At 47.4% G+C, this 21,595-nt stretch overlaps 9 non-coding genes across 9 annotated transcripts; all 9 read right to left on the reverse strand.

The window, feature by feature from the left end:
• Positions 1-4,763: 4,763 nt before the first annotated feature.
• TRNAA-AGC (transfer RNA alanine (anticodon AGC)) lies at positions 4,764-4,836 on the reverse strand. The gene has a single exon. It is a non-coding gene; the product is annotated as a tRNA-Ala (tRNA).
• A 187-nt stretch (positions 4,837-5,023) lies between these two features.
• Positions 5,024-5,096, reverse strand: TRNAA-AGC (transfer RNA alanine (anticodon AGC)). The gene has a single exon. It is a non-coding gene; the product is annotated as a tRNA-Ala (tRNA).
• Positions 5,097-5,284: 188 nt separating this feature from the next.
• On the reverse strand, positions 5,285-5,357 carry TRNAA-AGC (transfer RNA alanine (anticodon AGC)). Its single transcript has one exon. It is a non-coding gene; the product is annotated as a tRNA-Ala (tRNA).
• Positions 5,358-5,545: 188 nt separating this feature from the next.
• Positions 5,546-5,618, reverse strand: TRNAA-AGC (transfer RNA alanine (anticodon AGC)). Its single transcript has one exon. It is a non-coding gene; the product is annotated as a tRNA-Ala (tRNA).
• Positions 5,619-5,804: 186 nt separating this feature from the next.
• Positions 5,805-5,877, reverse strand: TRNAA-AGC (transfer RNA alanine (anticodon AGC)). Its single transcript has one exon. It is a non-coding gene; the product is annotated as a tRNA-Ala (tRNA).
• A 5,582-nt stretch (positions 5,878-11,459) lies between these two features.
• Positions 11,460-11,532, reverse strand: TRNAA-AGC (transfer RNA alanine (anticodon AGC)). Its single transcript has one exon. It is a non-coding gene; the product is annotated as a tRNA-Ala (tRNA).
• A 5,257-nt stretch (positions 11,533-16,789) lies between these two features.
• Positions 16,790-16,862, reverse strand: TRNAA-AGC (transfer RNA alanine (anticodon AGC)). Its single transcript has one exon. It is a non-coding gene; the product is annotated as a tRNA-Ala (tRNA).
• A 451-nt stretch (positions 16,863-17,313) lies between these two features.
• On the reverse strand, positions 17,314-17,386 carry TRNAA-AGC (transfer RNA alanine (anticodon AGC)). The gene has a single exon. It is a non-coding gene; the product is annotated as a tRNA-Ala (tRNA).
• A 189-nt stretch (positions 17,387-17,575) lies between these two features.
• TRNAA-AGC (transfer RNA alanine (anticodon AGC)) lies at positions 17,576-17,648 on the reverse strand. Its single transcript has one exon. It is a non-coding gene; the product is annotated as a tRNA-Ala (tRNA).
• Positions 17,649-21,595: the final 3,947 nt, after the last annotated feature.

The following is a 21,595-nucleotide window of genomic DNA, read 5'->3' on the forward strand; positions in this document are numbered from 1 at the left end:
CACAAACGAAACAAAGAACAGTAATATTTACATTCGTTGCCGTCCGCTACTGTGGCACGACGTTGTCGGATTAAAATTCCTTTAGTGCTGTAAGGGGTTCAACCCTCGACAGCCACTCAGGAACAGGCTGCTGCAACTTCTGCACTTCGACATACCGTTGCATGCATTCACAAAAGTATAGACGCGCCGGTCGGGCATCCGGGTCACAATGGTAACCCGACATTCTTGCGCGCCATAAACAGTGGCGGCCCGTAAGCATGATCAGGTCGTACGGGAAACCTTCGTCGTCATATACTGGCAGAAACCTGATTCCGTGGGGATCTATAGGTAGCTCCTTTTTTAGAGTCCTTTGTAGCACGTCCCAGAAAAAGACCCCTTCCCAACAGTGGATGAAGACGTGATCTATGCTTTCTGTTTTTTTACATATAAGGCAGTAGGTTCCCCATGGCATGTAGAACCCACGTTGTTCAAGAAAGATTTTAACAGGTAGAGTACCGGTGTGTAATTTAAAGAAGAACGATTTAGTGGCTGGTCGAACTGGCATCTTCTTCACCCTTTTCAATACATCTAGGCCTGGGCCTCCACTGTACGGGGCTCTGTACATGGGTACCAGCAAAACACTGTCACATAAATCACGATATAACTTTTTCCGTTTTACACTCCACAAATATGCACTAGAAAAACGAACACGCAAAAAGGAAACACTCTGAATTATTTCCCTAAAGAAACCACGAACTGGTCCTGGCATTGTTTCGGTGCCTACAACGAATTCGGGAAGTGATCTTGACAACCTCATTTGGATAACGGTGCGTAGAAATGGGTCATTTGTGTCTCGAAAAAAGAAGAACCTGTTTACTAGTTCACGCAAGAAGAGGTGCGCCAACCCCAGACCACCATCCTTCACGCGCCGGAGGAGATTATCTCGGCTACATCGCTTCCAGCTCGATGCCCACACGAAAACAGCGAACACGCGGTCTGGTAGACGCCCATCCTCCATGCCAAAACCCCAAACATTTCTGCCAGTTAACGTAGCTGTTAGTGACGTTACCAAACTGTCTGACGATACTCACAGCGTTCAATACACTTTGCGTATCTTTACAACATACAGCCACATCGTCAGCATATGCCAATAACTTCACCTCTGCTGCTTGGAGGCAAAATCCCTTAATGTATACATTTTCAATGATGGCCTGACATAGCGTTTCTATGTAAACACAAAACAGGAGTGGGCTGAGTTGACAACCCTGGCGAACGGAGCGCTTCACGTTAATGGAGGCCCCCAGCATTTGATTAGTTATAAGTCTCGTATAGCAACTCCGGTACGCCATGGTCACCCCCTCAGTGATTATGTGGCCAAAATTAACATGTTCAAGGATGGCGAGCAATATCTCGTGAGAAACGCAATCAAACGCTTTCTCCAAGTCAAGCTGGAGGATCGCAACCGCATCACACATGGCATCACAACACTCCAGCACACACTTCAACTTATGAATGTTAGTGAAGATTGTTCTTCCGCGAATGCCACCCGTCTGGTGTGGGCCGGCTACTTCCTTAATGACTGACTGCATACGCCGTGCCAGCACCTTCATCAGTATTTTGTAGTCGCAGTTAGTAAGCGCTATGGGTCTATAGGAGGAAAGTTGCTTGAGCTTCTCGGTGTCTTCTGTTTTAGGTATTAGTACTGTTGGGACTGGCCGAAGGATGGTGGAAATATTTTCATTTCGTAGGCTTCATTGAAAACTGCGGTCAAGATAGGAGCTAGGTGGCTTTTGAACGATTTGTACCAAGCGGCGCCAAGACCGTCTGGACCTGGTGACTTGCCAGGGTTCAGGTCTTCGATGGCCTTTATCACTTCCTGTTCAGTTATCCGTCCCTCCAACGTTTCTTTAACGTCACTCGACAGCTGTGGCATTCGCTGCAAAAATAAGTGCTTGAAACTTTGCATGTTGACGGGCCTGAATGCGAAAAGCTTTTGGAAATGTTCAAAGAAGGCACGCCCTATATTCTTCATATCAGTTACTACCACCCCGTTATATTCGATGGCCTCAATCTGTTTGCGTCTGGAGTGCTTTTTTTCTAATCCCAGTGCTCTTTTTGAAGGCATTTCCCCGCATGCTAGTCTTTCTGCTCTCGCACGCGCGAGCGCGCCTCGATAACGCTCTTCATCGAAAACCTCGAGCTTTTTCCTAATAGCACGCATATCTTCATGATAAGCGCCGGGTTGCATGCATTCGAGCGTCACAAATTTTTCCAGTAATGTTTTTAAATCCCTTTCCCTTGCCTTCTCTTCATATCGTAGTATGCTACTTCTTTCAATTGCCTTGATTTTAATAGTTTGTTTCAACAGCTCCCGTTCCTCGCCCAACTTCATAGAACTGTCTTTTCCAAAAGAATTCAGAGCATTCACTACCGTTTCTTTAAAAGTATGATCCCGTAGAAGCTCAGCATTCATTTTCCACAGTTCCCAGACGAATTCTTTTCGCTCTTTTTTGCGGCCCACCCTGCATTTTACCAGGCAATGGTCAGAAAAGGATACGGCAGTAATTGCATAGCACTGGGATTTTTCTACTAAATGATATGATAGATAGATACGGTCTAATCGTGCATGACTTATTCCCTGGAAGTGGGTGTACCTCACTTCTCGGTCAGCCCCGAAACACTGAGCGATATCCTCTAATTCAAATTCGTGTATGATCTGCGCCATGATATCGCTGCTTTTGTCGTAAATTACGCGTCGCGTAGACCTATCTTCGATGTTCAATACACAATTGAAGTCCCCAACACAGGCTATCATTTTGTGCACAGAGAAGTGGTGCTTCAAGTTCAAAAAGAAATTTACCCTTTCTTGCACCGTATTAGTCGCATAAATGCACAACACGCGCCATTGGACATCACAATAGCTGAAATCACAAACGACAAGCTGACCGGCAGAGCACGAGAAGTAACCGTCTATAACCAGGCCTGGAAGCTTCCTCACGAACAAGACACACCCCGCCGAAGTCCCTAAGGCGTGGCTCACTACCGTATAGTAGTTGTACGTGAACCTTTGCACCATGCTCCCGGTCTCCTCCTCGCCGTCTACCTTGGTTTCTTGCTCTGCTAAAACGTCGAGGTCGTGGTCCACTAGCAGTCTATACACCTGACTCTGTTTCCTTTTGGCGGCCAGACCTCGAACGTTGAGCGTGCCGAGGCTAAGCGACGGGTTGGTAGCCATTACTGATTTAAACGGGAGGGGAGAAGGCCCGGAGCATGGTGCTTACCTTAACGTCTAGCTGACCGCTAGACGCCTCCGTGGCCATCCGGTGGCCATCCGCTGGCCGTCGTCCGAGTTCGTCTTTGGTCGGCTTCGGAGTGAGCCTACGGTCAGCCTCCAGGTTAGGCTTAGGCTTGAGGGTGGAGCGCCTGCCGGGTAGCGTCTTAGCGGGCGGCGCCTCGGAGTCACCGCTGGCCTTTCCGTCGACTTTCTCCTCCTGCTGCAGGGACCTCTTCACCGGTGCCGAGACGCTTTCGACGCGGGCGCTAGCAGGGGTCGCGTTGTCGTTTTCCGCTGCCTCCGTATCAGTAGCCGGCTGGCGGCTCTCATTTTCTTTCTGGGCCACCCTGACGCTGATTAGTGCGGTTTCTGGCTCGTCGGGAGGAGGGACATTATTCGGTCCTCCTTTAGTCGGCGTCGTCGTACCGCTCGCTTCTGCCACCGCATTGCCGCTTCCAGCTCCCTTGGCCGCTTCCTCGGCCTCGGTCACGTCCATCATGTGGTCTGATGTCAACGGCTCGCTCTCCGCCGACCCCGCGGCTACTGCGTATGAACGTACACAGTCCGTGTCATTGTGTCCGAAAAGCCTGCACCGGGAGCAACGGGGAACCTTACATTCTCGACGAACGTGACCAGAGCCCCGGCAGCGCAGGCACTGCATGGGGCGACCTGGGGCTACGACCAGCGCAAGCTCGCCGGCGACACGGATCTGGCGGGGCAGGTCGTCGACTTTCAGTCCAGCCTTCAGCTGCAGCAGCACAGCTCAGGTCGTCGAGCCCTTGTCGGAAAAGCCATCCACTCGCCAGCGCTCCCGGGTTACTTCCGTGACTTTGCCAAAGGAAGCCAGCGCAGTCTTTAGGTCTTCATCATCCACACCATGAAGAAGCCAGTGAAGACGAAGCTTCACCTGCTGTTCTTTAGGGTCAATGACCAGGCAGTGACGCCCCTTGACCTGAAGCTCCTTCAGTGCAGCCAGCTTTTGCGCCGCCTCGGCTGTCTTCATCGTCACCGCCCATACGTGGTTGATTTGGTACGCTCCAAGGGAGACGACGCCAGAGAGCATACCAACAGCTTGAAGCGCGTCCCGAAAATCCTCTACGCGAAACAGGCGAACACGAGTGTCGCCGTGCAAAAAAACTGTGTTTAACACGATGCGTCCTGTAGGTAGCCGAGGCAAAATAATCTGGAAATCTTTATCTTCCTCCGTCGAAAGCCTGTTGCCGCGGCTAACAGCCGCACATGCCGCTCCATTGGAGCCCATGATTCCGCGATCCGTTTAGCTCGGGAGCCGGAAGGAGAATGTGAGCTACACCCCCGACAGACAGTGTAGACATACATATGCTCATAACCCGATCAGCAAATAGCTGCCGAAGCTGAAGGAAAACGAAAGCCTTATAAGCGGCGGAAGACCGGTTTTTATGTCGCGCGCAGGTAGAAAGGGGCGCGCATTGTTTCACTCATTCAATCTAACAAAAGGCAACTCCATCGCAGCAAGAAAAAAAAAAGCTTATGGAGGTGCTGGGTATCGATCCCAGTACCTCTCGCATGCTAAGCGAGCGCTCTACCATCTGAGCTACACCCCCACGGACAGTGTAGACATACGCTCATAACCCGATCAGCAAATAGCTGCCGAAGCTGAAGGAAAACGAAAGCCTCATAAGCGGCGGAAGACCGGTTTTTATGTCGCGCGCAGGTGCAAAGGGGCGCGCATTGTTTCACTCATTCAATCTAACAAAACGCAACTCCATAGCAGCAAGAAAAGAAACCTTGTGGAGGTGCTGGGTATCGATCCCAGTACCTCTCGCATGCTAAGCGAGCGCTCTACCGTCTGAGCTACACCCCCGACAGACAGTGTAGACATACGCGCATAACTCGATCAGCAAATAGCTGCCGAAGCTGAAGGAAAAAGAAAGCCTTATAAGCGGCGGAAGGCCGGTTTTTATGTCGCGCGCAGGTACAAAGGGGCGCGCATTGTTTCACTCATTCAATCTAACAAAACGCAACTCCATAGCAGCAAGAAAAAAAAGCTTGTGGAGGTGCTGGGTATCGATCCCAGTACCTCTCGCATGCTAAGCGAGCGCTCTACCATCTGAGCTACACCCCCGACAGACAGTGTAGACATACGCTCATAACCCGATCAGCAAATAGCTGCCGACGCTGAAGGAAAACGAAAGCCTTATAAGCGGCGGAAGACCGGTTTTTATGTCGCGCGCAGGTACAAAGGGGCGCGCATTGTTTCACTCATGCTATCTAACAAAACGCGACTCCATAGCTGCAAGAAAAAAAAGGTTGTGGAGGTGCTGGGTATCGATCCCAGTACCTCTCGCATGCTAAGCGAGCGCTCTACCATCTGAGCTACACCCCCGACAGACAGTGTAGACATACGCTCATAACCCGATCAGCAAATAGCTGCCGACGCTGAAGGAAAACGAAAGCCTTATTAGCGGCGGAAGACCGGCTTTTATGTCGCGCGCAGGTACAAAGGTGCGCGCATTGTTTCACTCATTCAATCTAATAAAACGCGACTCCATGGCAGCAAGAAAAAAAGTTGTGGAGGTGCTGGGCATCGATCCCAGTACCTCTCGCATGCTAAGCGAGCGCTCTACCATCTGAGCTACACCCCCCCCCCCCTTTTTTTTTTCTTTATTGACTGTTTTATAACAAATACACGATTCACAGCTATTCTCCGCTGCGATTACAAAACAAAAAAAGACAGTTCAATGTGCGGGTGTACCTTGTCGTTTAATTTTGGTTTAAAAAGGCTGAATGTTTGCAAGCTGTTCAAATGCTGTTAACCACTCAGGTGGTTCGCTGAGCGCTTTAAACGCTTCGCGAATGTACAATACATTTTCAGCAAAATATTCTTTGGCCGGTTTTGCGTCAACATCCTCATTACGCACCGCCATTCGTGTTTTCCACACGCTGTGCATGCAGTGTAACATCACCATATCACATGGCACGCCTTCTGTCTCTTCAAACGGTAAAAAACGGATTCCAAAAGGTGTCAAAGGAAATTCTTTTTTTAGTGTCCTTTGTAGAATGTCCCAAAGGAAGACTGAGTCCCTGCACTCCAGAAAAATATGCTCCATTGTCTCCGGTTTCTGACATATCTGGCAATTCACACTCCAGGGTACAAAGATCCCCTTCTCCTGCAGCCATGGCTTGACAGGAAGCGTGCCAGTGTGTAGCATGAAAAAAAAAGTTTTTGTTGTTGCTCTTACAGGCATTTTCTTAACTCTTTTTAAGACATTCTGCTCACGCCCCAGTGCATATACTGCACGGTATATTGGTACTGGACGCATGATATTAACTAAATCTCGGTATAATCGCTTTCTTGCGACTGTGTTCAGGTATTCCAAAGAAAAGTGTACTTTTAGAAAACGGAAAGAGCTTATCACTTCAAACAAAAAACCTCGGACAACCACTTGACGTATGCCATACGACGTCACAACATATTCTGGCAGTGCGTCACCTAATCGCGTCTGGATAACGCACCGCAAAAAACAATCGCTTTCGTCGCGCAAGAACATGAAACGCGACACTACTTGTTTCAAAAATAAATGCGACAAACCCAACCCTCCTTTCTGCACAGCGTGAAACAGATTCAGACGACTCGTGCGCTCCCATCCTGATCCCCACACGAACATAGCAAAAACCCTGTGCAACTTTTGTACACACACTCGGGATATACATAAAACTTGCAACATATAAAACACTCTAGCGACAAGAAATAAATTGCAGACGGTGGCTCTCGTGAATATTGACAGATTCTTGCCTCCCCACTTCGTTGTTTGTGCTTTAGCCCGCTCAGTTTGTTCAGTCCATTGCGTCGTGGTATCGCGATAGTATTCCAAAGGAACACCAAGATAACTGGTTGGCGTATCTGTGAACGGTACTGTTTCTAACACTGCAGGCCGGCTGTCCCATTCACCGTGCCAGAAGCCTAAGCTTTTTGGCCAGCTTATGGCACTCCCCGTTAGACTGCAAAACTTTCTTGCATCCTTGACTGCCTCCCGAATGCTCTCTTGGTCAATGCAAAAAAGTGCGATGTCATCTGCGTAAGCTAGTATTTTTACTTCCTGAGTTAAAAGACGGTAGCCGCGAATGTTTTCGTTTTCTCGTACCTTCAAACAGAAAGGTTCAAGAAAAATCGCAAAAAGTAAGGGCGACAAAGGGCACCCCTGGCGCACACTGGATAATACTGGTATATTTTCACTGAGTCTTTTATTGATTATAAGGTGAGTGGAACAGTTCTCATAAGCCATGGCTACTCCGTCCTGAATCACTTCGCCTACATTAATGTGTTTTAGCAGGGCAAGAAGTATGCTGTGAGCAACCCTGTCAAAAGCTTTTTCTAGGTCTAACTGAACCATTGCTACACATTCGAGGTTCGCATCACAGCATTCCAATATACTCCTAGCGATGTGAATATTCGACAATATTGTTCTATTCCTGATACCGCATGTTTGGTGTGGGCCTACTATGGATTTAATAACTGACTGCATCCTTTTTCCGAGCACCTTCATGTAGATTTTATAATCCGAATTCGTAAGACTTATGGGCCTGTATCCAGCGACAGATTTCAGCTTTACCGTATCGGTGGTTTTCGGTATAAGCACAACATGACTTTTTCTGAATGATGGCGGCAAGTGCTTAGTTTCATGAGCTTCTGATATTACACAGTGCAGTATCTCGCTTATTTCGGCCTTGAAAGTTTTATAGAAAGCTGTTCCTAGGCCGTCTGGTCCTGGCGCCTTTCCTTTACCCAAGTCTTCTATGGCTTCTGTAATTTCTTTCGCAGAGATCGGTCTCTCGAGTCCCTCTTTTATTTCGTCTTGTAATTTTGGAAGAAGTGTTAGAAAGGTATTCACAAACTCTTCTGTTACGGGCACCTGCCTACCGAGCAACGCTCGGTAGTGTTCAACGAAAGCTTTTTCAATTACTTCTGGGTCTTTTGACATTGTGTCGTTAAAACAAATTTCTTTTATTATGTTTTTGGATGCGTAACCCTTTTCGTCACTGAGCGCGCACTTAGTTGGCGCCTCTCCCAGCCACAGCCTCTCGGATCGTGCTCTTATCGCGGCTCCTTGGTAAATTTGAACGTCCACCCTTTCAAGTTCGCGTTTAATTTCTCTAATCTGTTTCGAAAACAATCCCGGTATTGTGCACTCCGCGTTTAGAAAATAATCGAGCATGCTTTGCAGTTCTTTCTCTCTTTGTTTAGCTTTATGACGCATCACACAAGCCCTCTCGATCGCACTCATTTTCACTTCAATTTTAAACTGCTCCCACAGCTCAGCCCAATTTGTTGTAGCATCTATTTGCATTACGTCAATTTTTCCTTTTACCGTTTTGACAAACCATTCATCACTTAAGATCGTTTCGTTCATTTTCCACAGTTCCCAGTTAAAGTGAGACCCTCTATGTTTCGTGCCCAATGTACACGTTACTAGGCTGTGATCACTGAAGCTCACGTGCTTTACTGCGTAGCTAGTGACCGTTCGCGCAAGGTTTGCTGATACGTACAAACGATCTAGTCGAGCGTGACTCTGCCCTTGGAAATGAGTAAAAACAACACTGTTACCGCTTAATATGCTTCCAACGTCTACTAAATCATAGTCTGCCACGATTGCGCAGAGTTGATGCGCACTTGTATCCCGTATTATTTTACTGGGCACCCTATCTTCGGACATGCAAACACAATTGAAGTCACTAAGAAGAACAACATTTCTTTCACACGTCAGGTGTGACTCAACAAAGTTAAAAAAAAATTTCCTATCACTAATTTTGTTTGGAGCGTACACACAGACAATTCGCCAATCAATATTATTGAAAGAGAAATCACATAGGACCAATCGCCCATCTTGGGCCGACATTACACTCTGCGCAACAATACCTATTGAATTACGCAAAAATAAAAGACAGCCACCGGCCTTACCTACTCCATTACAAACACAAGTGTTGTAACGGGATTTAAAAACCTGAACCATTTTGTCCGTTTGCTCTTCGCTTTCAATTTTAGTTTCTTGAACAGCAAGAATATCTATGTCGTTTTCCAGCATCAGGCGACTTAATTGTGCTTGTCGCCGTCTAGCCGTTAACCCTCGTACATTAAGCGTGCCAATACGTATTGCTATTCCATGATTATTTGCCATTGAAAGAGAAGAGCAAGCACAAACTACAATACATTTCGGAAATCAAAGACCGCCAAACTTAGAAAAAACAAAACCCTGCACCATCATAAGCTCCGTCTCATACGGCGAAGGCATGACGTTACCAAATGCGCTACTCATCATTCACTTAAAGGTTCCGCAGCACCTAGTCCTTACTGAGCCTTCTACCGAACAGCACCCCGCTACCGCGGGGGAACTGTCGGCGTTGTCCGCTTATCTGGTGGGACAGTCGGCGTCTGTCGCCCGTCTGGTGGGACGGTCGGCGTCTGCCGACCACCTGGCGGATTGGTCGGCGTCTGGCGCCCCTCATGTGGATGTTCTCGCGTCGGCCTCCTCTCGAGCGGAACGTTCGGCTTGGGCTTGAGTGTAGACCGCCGGAAAGAGGAAGCCTTCGTGGGTGGCCCTTCGCTGCTGACACCGTCGTCTTGCTCAAGCCTGACATCTTGATCGGGTATTTCGCGAGGTCTCTTTGAAACGGCGCTGGCCTGGTCCATTTTCTCGCCGGATTCTTCGATGAGGGCAGCGCCAGAGTTGCCCTGTCGCAGAAAGCCCTCGGCAGCCTCCGCGTCCCCCTCACTTTCACGCACCGTAGAATTTTCTGCAGACGGTTCAGTTTGCACTTCATTCTTGGCCACTGCCTCGCTACTGCCCTTTCTGGGTTGGCACTTGACGCTTGCCATGACCACTGGCTTCTCTTCCGTGCCTCGTGGGTCTCCGCCCGCTCCAGCAGTCTCTTCCGCGTCCGCTTGATCCATCAAGTGCTCGTCTAACGCGTCGCTCCGGCCAGACCCGGTCACGTTAGCGTAGCTTCTCACGCACTGGGTCTCGTCGTGGCCGAAACGACGACAGAGTCCACAGCGTGGCACACGGCACTCGCGCCGTATATGGCCGGTGCCGCGGCATCGGAGGCAGAGCGGAGCTCTGCCTGGCACGATCACGAGCGCATGGTCCTCTGATACTCGTAGCTGATGCGGGATGTCTTCCATGGTCATACCAGCCTTCAGCCGTAACGATACCAGACGCGTGTGAGAACCTTTGTCGCCGCACCCTGGTACTCGCCACCGCTCCCTGGAAATTTCGGTCACCGTTCCGAACGGCGCCAAGGCTGCTCTGACGTCCTCGTCGGGAGTCGTGTGAAGCAGCCAGAACAGCTTCATTCTAATATCCTGGTTGCAAGGGTCAATGGCGACGCAGCGGTGTTCTTTGACACTAAAGGCCTTCGCTGACAGCAGCTTCTTTTTTCCGACTTCGTCCTTGAATGTTATAGCCCAGACATGGTTCATCTGGTAGGCCCCGAGGGCCACCACCTCCGGCAACAGCTTATGACGGTCAAGCGCATCGCGAAAATGTTCGACTCGATAGGGCCTGGCCTTCAAATCACCGTGCAAAAACACGGTATTACACACGGTCATACCTGATGGCAGATGCGGCAAAACAAGCTGGTAATCCTGTGAAGACGTTTCCGTAAGCCTGATACCGCAGCCCGGCTGGGCCGCATGAACCGCCCCTACGGAGCACAACATTCCGTGACCGTCCGCTGTGGTGGCCGGCAGTGGAATGTCCATGTCAGCTACACCCCCGACCGACAGTGCAGACATACGCTCATAACCCGATCAGCAAATAGCTGCCGAAGCTGAAGGAAAACGAAAGCCTTATAAGCGGCGGAAGACCTGTTTTTACTTCGCGCGCAGGTACAAAGGGGCGCGCATTGTTTCACTCATTCGATCTAACAAAACGCAACTCCATAGCAGCAAGAAAAAAAAAATGTTGTGGAGGTGCTGGGTATCATTCCCAGTACCTCTCGCATGCTAAGCGAGCGCTCTACCATCTGAGCTACACCCCCGACGGACAGTGCAGACATACGCTCATAACCCGATCAGGAAATAGCTGCCGAGGCTGAAGGAAAACGAAAGCCTTATAAGCGGCGGAAGACCGGTTTTTATGTCGCGCGCAGGTACAAAGGGGCGCGCATTGTTTCACTCATTCAATCTAACAAAACGCAACTCCATAGCAGCAAGAAAAAAAAAATATTGTGGAGGTGCTGGGTATCGATCCCAGTACCTCTCGCATGCTAAGCGAGCGCTCTACCATCTGAGCTACACCTTCTTTTTTTTTAACTTTTATTCAGAAAAGGCATTTACATACATAAAACCCACCTTGGTCTGCTTGACCAGTGTGGTAATTAAAAATTTTTCATTCGTACAAACTCATCAAGTACCCAAGTCCAATCTGGTGGCTCGGTTAAAGTGCTATATACCTCGCGCATGTAGGTTATGCTCTCTATAAAGTTTTCTCTGGCTGACTTTGCCTTGGGGTCTTCGTGCCTGACTCCCATTCTTGTGGTCCAAAGGCTATGTAGCCCCAGTATCATGATCATGTCATAGGGGAAGCTGTTTTCATTCTGTACTGAGAGATATCGAATTCCGTGTGGTGTTATCGGTAACTCTTTCTTCAGGGTTCGTTGCAAAACATCCCAAAAAAAGACTGGATCCAAACAATCAATGAACGTGTGTTCGATTGTTTCTGGTTTCTTGCACAAAAGGCAGTTTGTTGTCCATGGTACAAATATTCCCTTTTCATCAAGCCATGCTTTTACAGGGAGTGTGTTTGTGTGTAATTTGAAAAAGAATGTTTTAACAGCTCCTCTAACAGTCATTTTTCGGACTCTTTTTAATACATCTTGCCCTGGGCCTGCAATGTTTGGCGATCTGTATAATGGTACTGGCATCATTACATCGATTAAATCTTTATATAGTTTCTTTCTCGGTACAAGGCTCAGGTACTCGAATGAGAAGCGTGTTTTAAGTATCCTAAACGGCGTGACTAATTCCCTGAAGTAACCTTTTACACCACAGTCGATTGCAGCCGCACTAGACACGACAAATTCGGGCAATACATTCTTAAGGCGCATTTGCATCATCGCTCTCAAAAACGGGTCTCTCGTGTCCCGCAGGAATATAAAACGCGACAGAATTTGTCGGATGAACAGATGAGAAAGGCCGAGGCCTCCGTCTTTCACTGGGCGGAACAGATTAGTGCGGCTGATTCTCTCCCAATTGGAGCCCCAAATAAAAACCGCAAATATTCGGTGCAGTTACTGCACGTTTACGCGTGACATTGACAAAAACTGCAACACATACCACACTTTGGCAATCAAAAAAACATTGCACGCACTGGCCCTAGCAAACATCGATAATTCGCGGCCTTGCCACCCTCCAATTTTTTCCTTCACCCTTGGCGTCAGGTCATCCCAGTAATCTGCAGTTTGTTTATATTGCTCGAGAGGCACGCCTAAATAGGTAGAAGGACTTCTTGCCCACGTGATGGTCGCAAATCTTTCTGGTTTAAAGTCCCATATTCCGTGCCACAAACCGACACTTTTTTCCCAGTTTATCGCGGAACCTGTCTGTTTGCAAAAATCTTTGGTCACGCTTATGGCTTCTTCTATGCTATTGCGGTATGTGCAAAAGATTCCTACATCATCAGCGTAGGCAAGGATTTTCACATGATGCGTCTGAAGCCTGAAACCATGTACTTTTTCATTAATAATAAGACTGAGGCAGGAGGGTACAAGATAAAGAGCGAAAAGCGGCGATGACAACGCACATCCTTGTTTTATAGATCACCGGACGTCGATGCTCTGGGTGAGGTTCTTGTTAACTCTGATGCGTACAGTACAATCATTATAAGCCTTGTTTAAACCTTCTAATAACACTTTGCCAATATTGACACGTTCAAGCACAGAGAAAAGAACATCGTGTGCGACACGGTCGAAAGCCTTGGCGAGATCGAGTTGTAACATAGCAACTCGTCCCGAGATGGCATCACAACATTCCAGAACGCTGCGGGCTACATGCACATTTGTACAGTGCTCATGGAATGAAATGGGACACGGAGCATTTAGTAGAACCGTACATATGTGCAAAGTACGCGATAGCACCATGTCATGTCGCTAGGAATTTGGTCACCAAAGGTGACGAGGACCCCGATGTAAGCGTGCACGCCAGAATTACGTCAATGTGACACGAACTGCAGCCGGTTGAAACTAAAGTATGCGCATTACTTAGCCCTAAATTGACGCGTTTCATTCCGTGAGCACTGTACATATCGAACGTCCTTTTATTCCACACGTCTGGTGCGGTCCAACGAGAAGCATAATAACGCTTTGCAAACGTTTAGGTAAAACTTTGGTATAGACCTTATAGTCCACATTTGTAAGCGTTATCGGGCGATCGGCCCCTACTGATAACAGTCTAGCTGGATCACCTGTCTTCGGTATCAAAACAATATGGGCAGCGCGGAAGGAAGGCGGTAACCGTTTTTCCTCATAGGCTTTGCTAATAACGTTATGCAAAATTGGGCTGATTTCTTCAATGAATATTTGGTAAAAGGCTGCTCCTATTCCGTCCGGCCCAGGTGTTTTTCCTGTAGTTAATTCTTTTATGGCACTTTTCACTTCCTCTATACTTATTGGCTGTTCTAATCGCGCCTTACATTCTTCATCGAGCTTAGGCATTAGATTAAAAACCTCGGTTCTCAGCCCAGTTCTATCGCCTTTTTTATTCGCAAATAATTCGCTGTAATGTTCGACAAATGCCTGCTCAATTTTACTCCTGTCTGATGACTGTTCGTTATGGTAGTTGATCTGTCGTATTTCGTTTTGAGCCGCGTATTTTCTTTCGTCACACATCGCTCGCTTGTTGGGCGTTTCACCCAACCATATCTTTTCGGCTCGTGCCCTTATGACTGCTGCTCTGTACTTTTCGGTTGCAATTACTTCTAGTTTGTTCTTCACATCGCGAATTGCTTTTATATACATGCCGGGATTGCCGCTTTCCATACATATAAGAAAATCGAGTTGGCACTGGAGTTCTTTTTCATTACACTTTTGCTTTGGCTAATAATGGTTCCCCTTTCAATCGCAATAATCTTGACGTCGTTCTTAAAGTTTTCCCACTCAGCTACCCACCCGTGTGGCCCTTTCGATGTCATTTGTTTAAGTCTTTTTGTTACACACTCCATAAATTTTTCATCTTGCAATAGTTTCACGTTGAACTTCCACAAAGCCCAATCAAAACGGCTTTTTCTGAGGTTGCTTCCTAGTGTAGTCATGACAAGGCTATGGTCGCTGAAAGACACATGTTTCACTTCATAGTGGCCGCAATCCCTAGCAAGGTCAACTGTGACATAGATTCTATCCAGCCTAGCACAGCTTCCGCGCTGGTAATGGGTATAGATAGCGCTACTTCCTCTTAACAATAAATAACCGAGGTCTTCTAAATAGTATTCCTGGAGCAGTGAAACAAGCACTCGCGAACTTTTATCTCGTACAGGGGTGTTCTTGGCTCTATCTTCAGCCAAACATACACAATTAAAATCACCAAGCACAATTAGGCATTTATCACTTTTTAAAAATTGCTCTAAGTCTTCAAACAAAACAACACGCTCATAATCGATGTTTGGCGCATATATACAGATAACACGCCATTGCCTTGCGCAGTACGAAAAGTCAACAACAAGCAACCGTCCCGCCTCTGACGCAACTACGTTTTCACCTTCAATGCCCACGTTGTTCCTTATATAAACTGCACAACACCCAGAGGTGCCTATAGCATGGCTAACACAAACATTGAAGTGCCTTCGAAAAGTTCCCACCATTCGATTCGTCTGCTCCTCACTTTCTATCTTTGTCTCTTGCACGGCTACTATGTACAAGTTATTTTCCAGAAAAAGTCGATTAAGTTGATTTTGCCGTTTCTTAGTCGCCAATCCCCGTACATTCAAAGTGGCAACACGTAAGGGAAGAGCAAGTTTTTCGTCCTTAATTTGTGAAGAGCACTCGAATCGGGCAGTGTTTACCACAGAAGTCAAGGATGCAGCGGAGTCTTCACTCTGTTGTGGCAGTAGTGGGTCCGGATGAACTCGCCGCCCGTCGCCTGCTTCCTCAACCGAAGTTCGGTAGCTGGACGCGACAGCATCGTCTAGGCGGCGTCGCTTATTCGGTGCCATCTTGCTCACTCACCAAGGGGAAGCGGATCCCCGCCTTTATTTCGGCGGTTTATCCACCGGGCGTCTATCAGGAGGAATGTTTGGTTTCGGCTTTAACGACGTTCGTCTCGTGAACGCCGTTTTCAAAGGCCGCGCCCCGCCACCTGCACCACCCAGATGGTCCGGTTCGCCGACACTGTCGCTGTGCATGCGCCTTGCCGACGCCTCTACAACACCTTCCATTGTTTGACACTGCACTGTCGGTGTTTCATTTGGTGACGTCACCATAGCTTCACTAGAACGCTTCCCTTGATGACATTTTCCATTCATTTTGTTGTGCACGTCGTCACTGTTTGCACCGGCCAGATTTCTTTCACAAATTATTGCTTCAATAGCTGGCTCACGTTGTTGTACCGCTGCCGGAGGCGTTTCCACAGGTTTTTGTTCCTTCGTCAACGTGGCAGCTGCTTCTTCAGCTTCAGCCTCGTCCATGCACCCGCCGTGGTTGCTCAGTGGCTATGGTGTTAGGCTGCTGAGCACAAGGTCGCGGGATCGAATCCCGGCCACGGCGGCCGCATTTCGAAGGGGGCGAAATGCGAAAACACCCGTGTACTTAGATTTAGGTGCACGTTAAAGAACCCCAGGCGGTCGAAATTTCCGGAGTCCTCCACTACGGCGTGCCTCATAATCAGAAAGTGGTTTTGGCACGTAAAACCCCATACTTTAATTTCTTCTTTAGCGTCGTTCATGATATTATCCAATATGTCAGCGTCCTTTCTGTGGCCGTTATATTTGCGTACGTGGAAACGCACTCGCTTTCGTCATGGCCGAATCATCGGCACCGTGAGCATCGCGGAATCCGGCAGTCGCGGCGGATATGCCCTTTACCATGGCAGCGCAAGCAAAGTGGCGCCTTGCCTGGAATAGCTACTGTGTAAACATAGGCTCATAACCCGATCAGCAAACAGCCGCCGAAGCTGAAGGAAAACGAAAGCCTTATAGGCGGCGGAAGACCGGTTTTTATGTCGCGCGCAGGTACAAAGGGGCGCGCATTGTTTCACTCATGCAATCTAACAAAACGCGACTCCATAGCTGCAAGAAAAAAAAAGGTTGTGGAGGTGCTGGGTATCATTCCCAGTACCTCTCGCATGCTAAGCGAGCGCTCTACCATCTGAGCTACACCCCCGACAGACAGTGTAGACATACGCTCATAACCCGATCAGCAAATAGCTGCCGACGCTGAAGGAAAACGAGAGCCTTATAAGCGGCGGAAGACCGGTTTTTATGTCGCGCGCAGGTACAAAGGGGCGCGCATTGTTTCACTCATGCAATCTAACAAAACGCGACTCCATAGCTGCAAGAAAAAAAAAGGTTGTGGAGGTGTTGGGTATCGATCCCAGTACCTCTCGCATGCTAAGCGAGCGCTCTACCATCTGAGCTACACCCCCGACAGACAGCGTAGACATACGCTCATAACCCGATCAGCAAATAGCTGCCGACGCTGAAGGAAAACGAAAGCCTTATAAGCGGCGGAAGACCGGTTTTTATGTCGCGCGCAGGTACAAAGGGGCGCGCATTGTTTCCCTCATGCAATCTAACAAAACGCGACTCCATAGCTGCAAGAAAAAAAAAGGTTGTGGAGGTGCTGGGTATCATTCCCAGTACCTCTCGCATGCTAAGCGAGCGCTCTACCATCTGAGCTACACCCCCGACAGACAGTGTAGACATACGCTCATAACCCGATCAGCAAATAGCTGCCGACGCTGAAGGAAAACGAGAGCCTTATAAGCGGCGGAAGACCGGTTTTTATGTCGCGCGCAGGTACAAAGGGGCGCGCATTGTTTCACTCATGCAATCTAACAAAACGCGACTCCATAGCTGCAAGAAAAAAAAAGGTTGTGGAGGTGTTGGGTATCGATCCCAGTACCTCTCGCATGCTAAGCGAGCGCTCTACCATCTGAGCTACACCCCCGACAGACAGTGTAGACATACGCTCATAACCCGATCAGCAAATAGCTGCCGACGCTGAAGGAAAACGAAAGCCTTATACGCGGCGGAAGACCGGTTTTTATGTCGCGCGCAGGTACAAAGGGGCGCGCATTGTTTCACTCATGTAATATAACAAAACGCGACACCATAGCTGCAAGAAAAAGGAAGGTTGTGGAGGTGCTGGGTATCGATCCCAGTACCTCTCGCATGCTAAGCGAGCGCTCTACCATCTGTGCTACACCCCCGACGGACAGTGTAGACATACGCTCATAACCCGATCAGCAAATAGCTGCCGAAGCTGAAGGAAAACGAGAGCCTTATAAGCGGCGGAAGACCGGTTTTTATGTCGCGCGCAGGTACAAAGGGGCGCGCATTGTTTCACTCATGCAATCTAACAAAACGCGACTCCATAGCTGCAAGGAAAAAAAAGGTTGTGGAGGTGCTGGGTATCGATCCCAGTACCTCTCGCATGCTAAGCGAGCGCTCTACCATCTGTGCTACACTTTTTTTTTCTTTATTACCGGTTTGGCACTTCCAAACACAGAACTCTTAAATACAATTTTACAAGTACAATAAAAGACGCGTGAGCCTTTTCATGGCTGGAGTGTGAAGCTAAAATGGCTTGAGAGAAGCCAGCTTATCGAGCACAGGTATCCAATCCGGTGGTATCCTCTGGATTTTGAGAACATCTCGTATGTACACACAGTTCTCACTGAAGTTTTGCATGGCCGATCTTGCGTTGACATCCGCATTTCTGACCGCCATCCTCGTTTTCCACACACTATGCAAACACAGTAACATGAACATGTCGCATGGCATTTCATCTGGATCTTCACATGGCAAGAATCGGATACCAAAGGGTGTTACTGGCAAATCTTTCTGAAGTGTCCGTTTAAGGATGTCCCACAAGAAAAAAGCATCGTGACAGTCCAAAAAGATGTGTTCTATCGTTTCCTCCTTTCGACATATCAGGCAGTGTAATCCCCATGGGACAAAGATACCTTTGCTTTGAAGCCACGGTTTTACAGCGAGCGTGCCCGTGTGCAGTTGGAAAAAGAATGATTTAGATGACGCTCTTACTGGCATTTTTCGAACTCGTTTTAATACGTCTCGTTCTGGTCCTAGTTGATAGATGGAGCGGTACAACGGTATTGGTAAAAACACATCAATTAGATCTTTGTACAATCGTTTACGTGCCACTGCGCTCAAATATTCTAAGGAAAACCGTGGCTTCAGTACTTGATATGCAGACACTATTTCGCGCCAAAAACTGCTCAGTGTTCCACGCGTATCTGCATTTGATGAGACAATATAATCCGGGATATGATTACACAACCTCATGTGTATAACAGTACGCAAGAAAACATCTCTCTGGTCTCTCAGAAAGAAAAACCTTGAAACTATTTGTTTCAAAAATAAATGGCACAGACCAAGCCCTCCGTGTCGCACCGAAAGGAACAAGTTTAACCGACTGGTGCGTTCCAGGTAGAATTCCATATATAGGTGGCAAACACTGTGTGTAATTTTTGGACACAAGTTCTGCTCATACTGAACACTTGAAGTACGTAAAACACTTTTGCAACAAAAAACACATTACAGACTGTAGCGCGGGAAAACATAGAAAAGTTATGCCCTCCCCATTTTTCAGACTGATCCTTGAGCCTTTCTGTCTCTCCTGCCCAGTATTCTGCAGTATTTCCATAATGTTGGAGAGGAACCCCCAAGTATCTAGCAGGAATACTTGTCCATCTCATGTTTGCATACGCCTCCGGCTCTTGCCCCCAATTTCCATGCCAAATGCCCAGAGATTTATCCCAGCTAATGGCACTTCCGGTAGCACTACAGAATGATGTAGCTTCCTTAACAGCTTCTTTAATACTGTCTTTGTCTTTGCAGAATATAGCTATATCATCGGCATGTGCCAGTATTTTTACTTCAGTAGCATAAATGGAGTAACCATGCACCATTTTATTTATGCGAATTTTTAAACATAAGGGTTCCAAATAAAGTGCAAAAAGAAGAGATGAACAGGCACACCCTTGTTTTATACCTGACAGTACTGGAATGTTTTCACTTACGGTGTTGTTAATTATAAGGTTTACTGCACACTCTTCATACACCATCTTGATGCCCTCCTTGATAACGCTACCTACATTACAATGTTCTAGTAATAACTGTAATATGTCATGATTAACTCTATCAAATGCTTTCTGAAGATCCAGTTGTATCATAGCTATGTTATCTTGAGTCATGTCACAGCATTCTAGGATAGTTCTAGCGGTGTGTATATTTGTGTAGATTGTCCTTCCTTTGATGCCACGTGTCTGGTGAAGTAATACGAGGTGTGTGATAACGCTCTGCAATCTCTTGGCTAGCACCTTTGTAAATATTTTATAGTCTACATTCGTAAGACTTATAGGTCGATAGGCCTCAACATCGAACAATTTCCTGGGATCATCCGATTTTGGAATGAGTACTACATGACATTTTCTAAAAGATAAAGGTGCTCTTTTTTGTTCATAGCACTCATTTATCACGCGATGTAACGCTTGTGCCAGTTCTTCCTTGAAGCATTTGTAGATGGCAGCCCCTAGTCCATCAGGCCCAGGTGCTTTGCCAGTGCTTAGTTCATCAATCGCCTGTTTTACTTCATTCAGACTAATTGGCCGTTCAAGCGTTTGTCTTACTTCATCGCCTAGCCTTGGCATGAGCGACAAAAATTCGTTTCGAAAGGCTTCTGTATCTTTTATTTTTGGGCTTAGCAGTTTTCGATAGCATTCAACAAACGCTTTCTCTATCAGTTCCTTGTCGCGCGTCACATCGTTTTTATATCTTATTTCTTTTATCTCTTTTTTAACTGCTTGCCTTTTTTCTTCCCCGAGTGCCCGCTTAGTAGGCGTTTCCCCTAGCCATAGTCTTTCAGCCCGTGCTCTGACGATCGCTCCACGATATTTCTTTTCATCTATCACTTCGAGCTTACTTTTAAGGTCACTTAGTTCCTTGCTAAAGTGGCCAGGGTTAGCACTCTCAACCGCAATCATATAATCTAACGTGCTCCTAAGTTCTTTCTCTTGTTGTTTTTCAATGCTGCGCCGCACGCAAGCTCGTTCAATCGCCGCAATCTTTACTTCATTTTTAAATTGCTCCCAAAGCGCTGTGAAATTGGAAGATTCAACCGAACATATTTCCTCTATCCTTTCCTTTACTTTTTTAACAAAAATTTCATCATCCAACAGTGTATCATTTAATTTCCACAAGTTCCAACTAAACTTTGACGCTTTTGTCTTGGTTCCTAGTGTCGCTATCACCAAGCAGTGATCGCTAAATGTGACGTTCTTTACTTTGTATGTAGTAATGTGTGGTATCGCAGCTGCCGGAACATATATGCGATCTAGTCTAGCATGACTTACACCTTGGTAGTGCGTATACTGTACGTGCTCGTCACCGTCAAAAATACAACCAACGTCGTCCAGTTCAAGCTCGTTTACAAGCGCGTTTAATAGTGTCGCACTTCTATCGCGGTAAGTCAATCTGTTGATTCTGTCTTGCGGCCTGCACACACAATTAAAGTCTCCAAATAAAATTATGTTCCTTTCGTACGTCATGCATGTTCTCAGGTTATCTATGTATTCTACACGTTCGTTAATGTTATTCGGAGCATACACACATATTGCACGCCAAAGGAGGCCACAAATGCCAAAGTCGATGAATAGTAGCCTGCCATCATCACTGGACTCTACAGATTGCGCTACAATATCGGTGCATTTTCGAACGAGTATCATGCAACCCGCTGAAGTGCCTCTAGCATGAGACACACATACATTATACCTATCCCTGAAAGGTTCGACCATTCTGTGCGTTTGCTCTTCGCTTTCTACTTTGGTTTCCTGCACTGCCATTATGTCAATGTCATTTTCCAACAAGAGACGGCTTAACTGGCACTGCCTTCTGCGGGATGCCAAACCCCTCACATTCAACGTAGCTACACAAAGGGGAAATGTCAGATTAACAGCCATTTTTTGGATTAGCAAACAGACGGAACGGTACTCACATCTGGACAGGCAGTGATAGCAAAAACCAGCACAGGTCACATTCTACTTGTCCGCTATGTAACGTCTTATACTGAGGACAGGCTGGCTGAACACACTTCGCGCCCCTAAGTCGGGGTCAATGTTGAAGCCGACCGCCTATC

Source organism: Dermacentor variabilis, chromosome 9 (genome assembly GCF_050947875.1).
Source record: "Dermacentor variabilis isolate Ectoservices chromosome 9, ASM5094787v1, whole genome shotgun sequence".
NCBI classification, from domain to species: Eukaryota; Metazoa; Arthropoda; class Arachnida; order Ixodida; family Ixodidae; genus Dermacentor; species Dermacentor variabilis.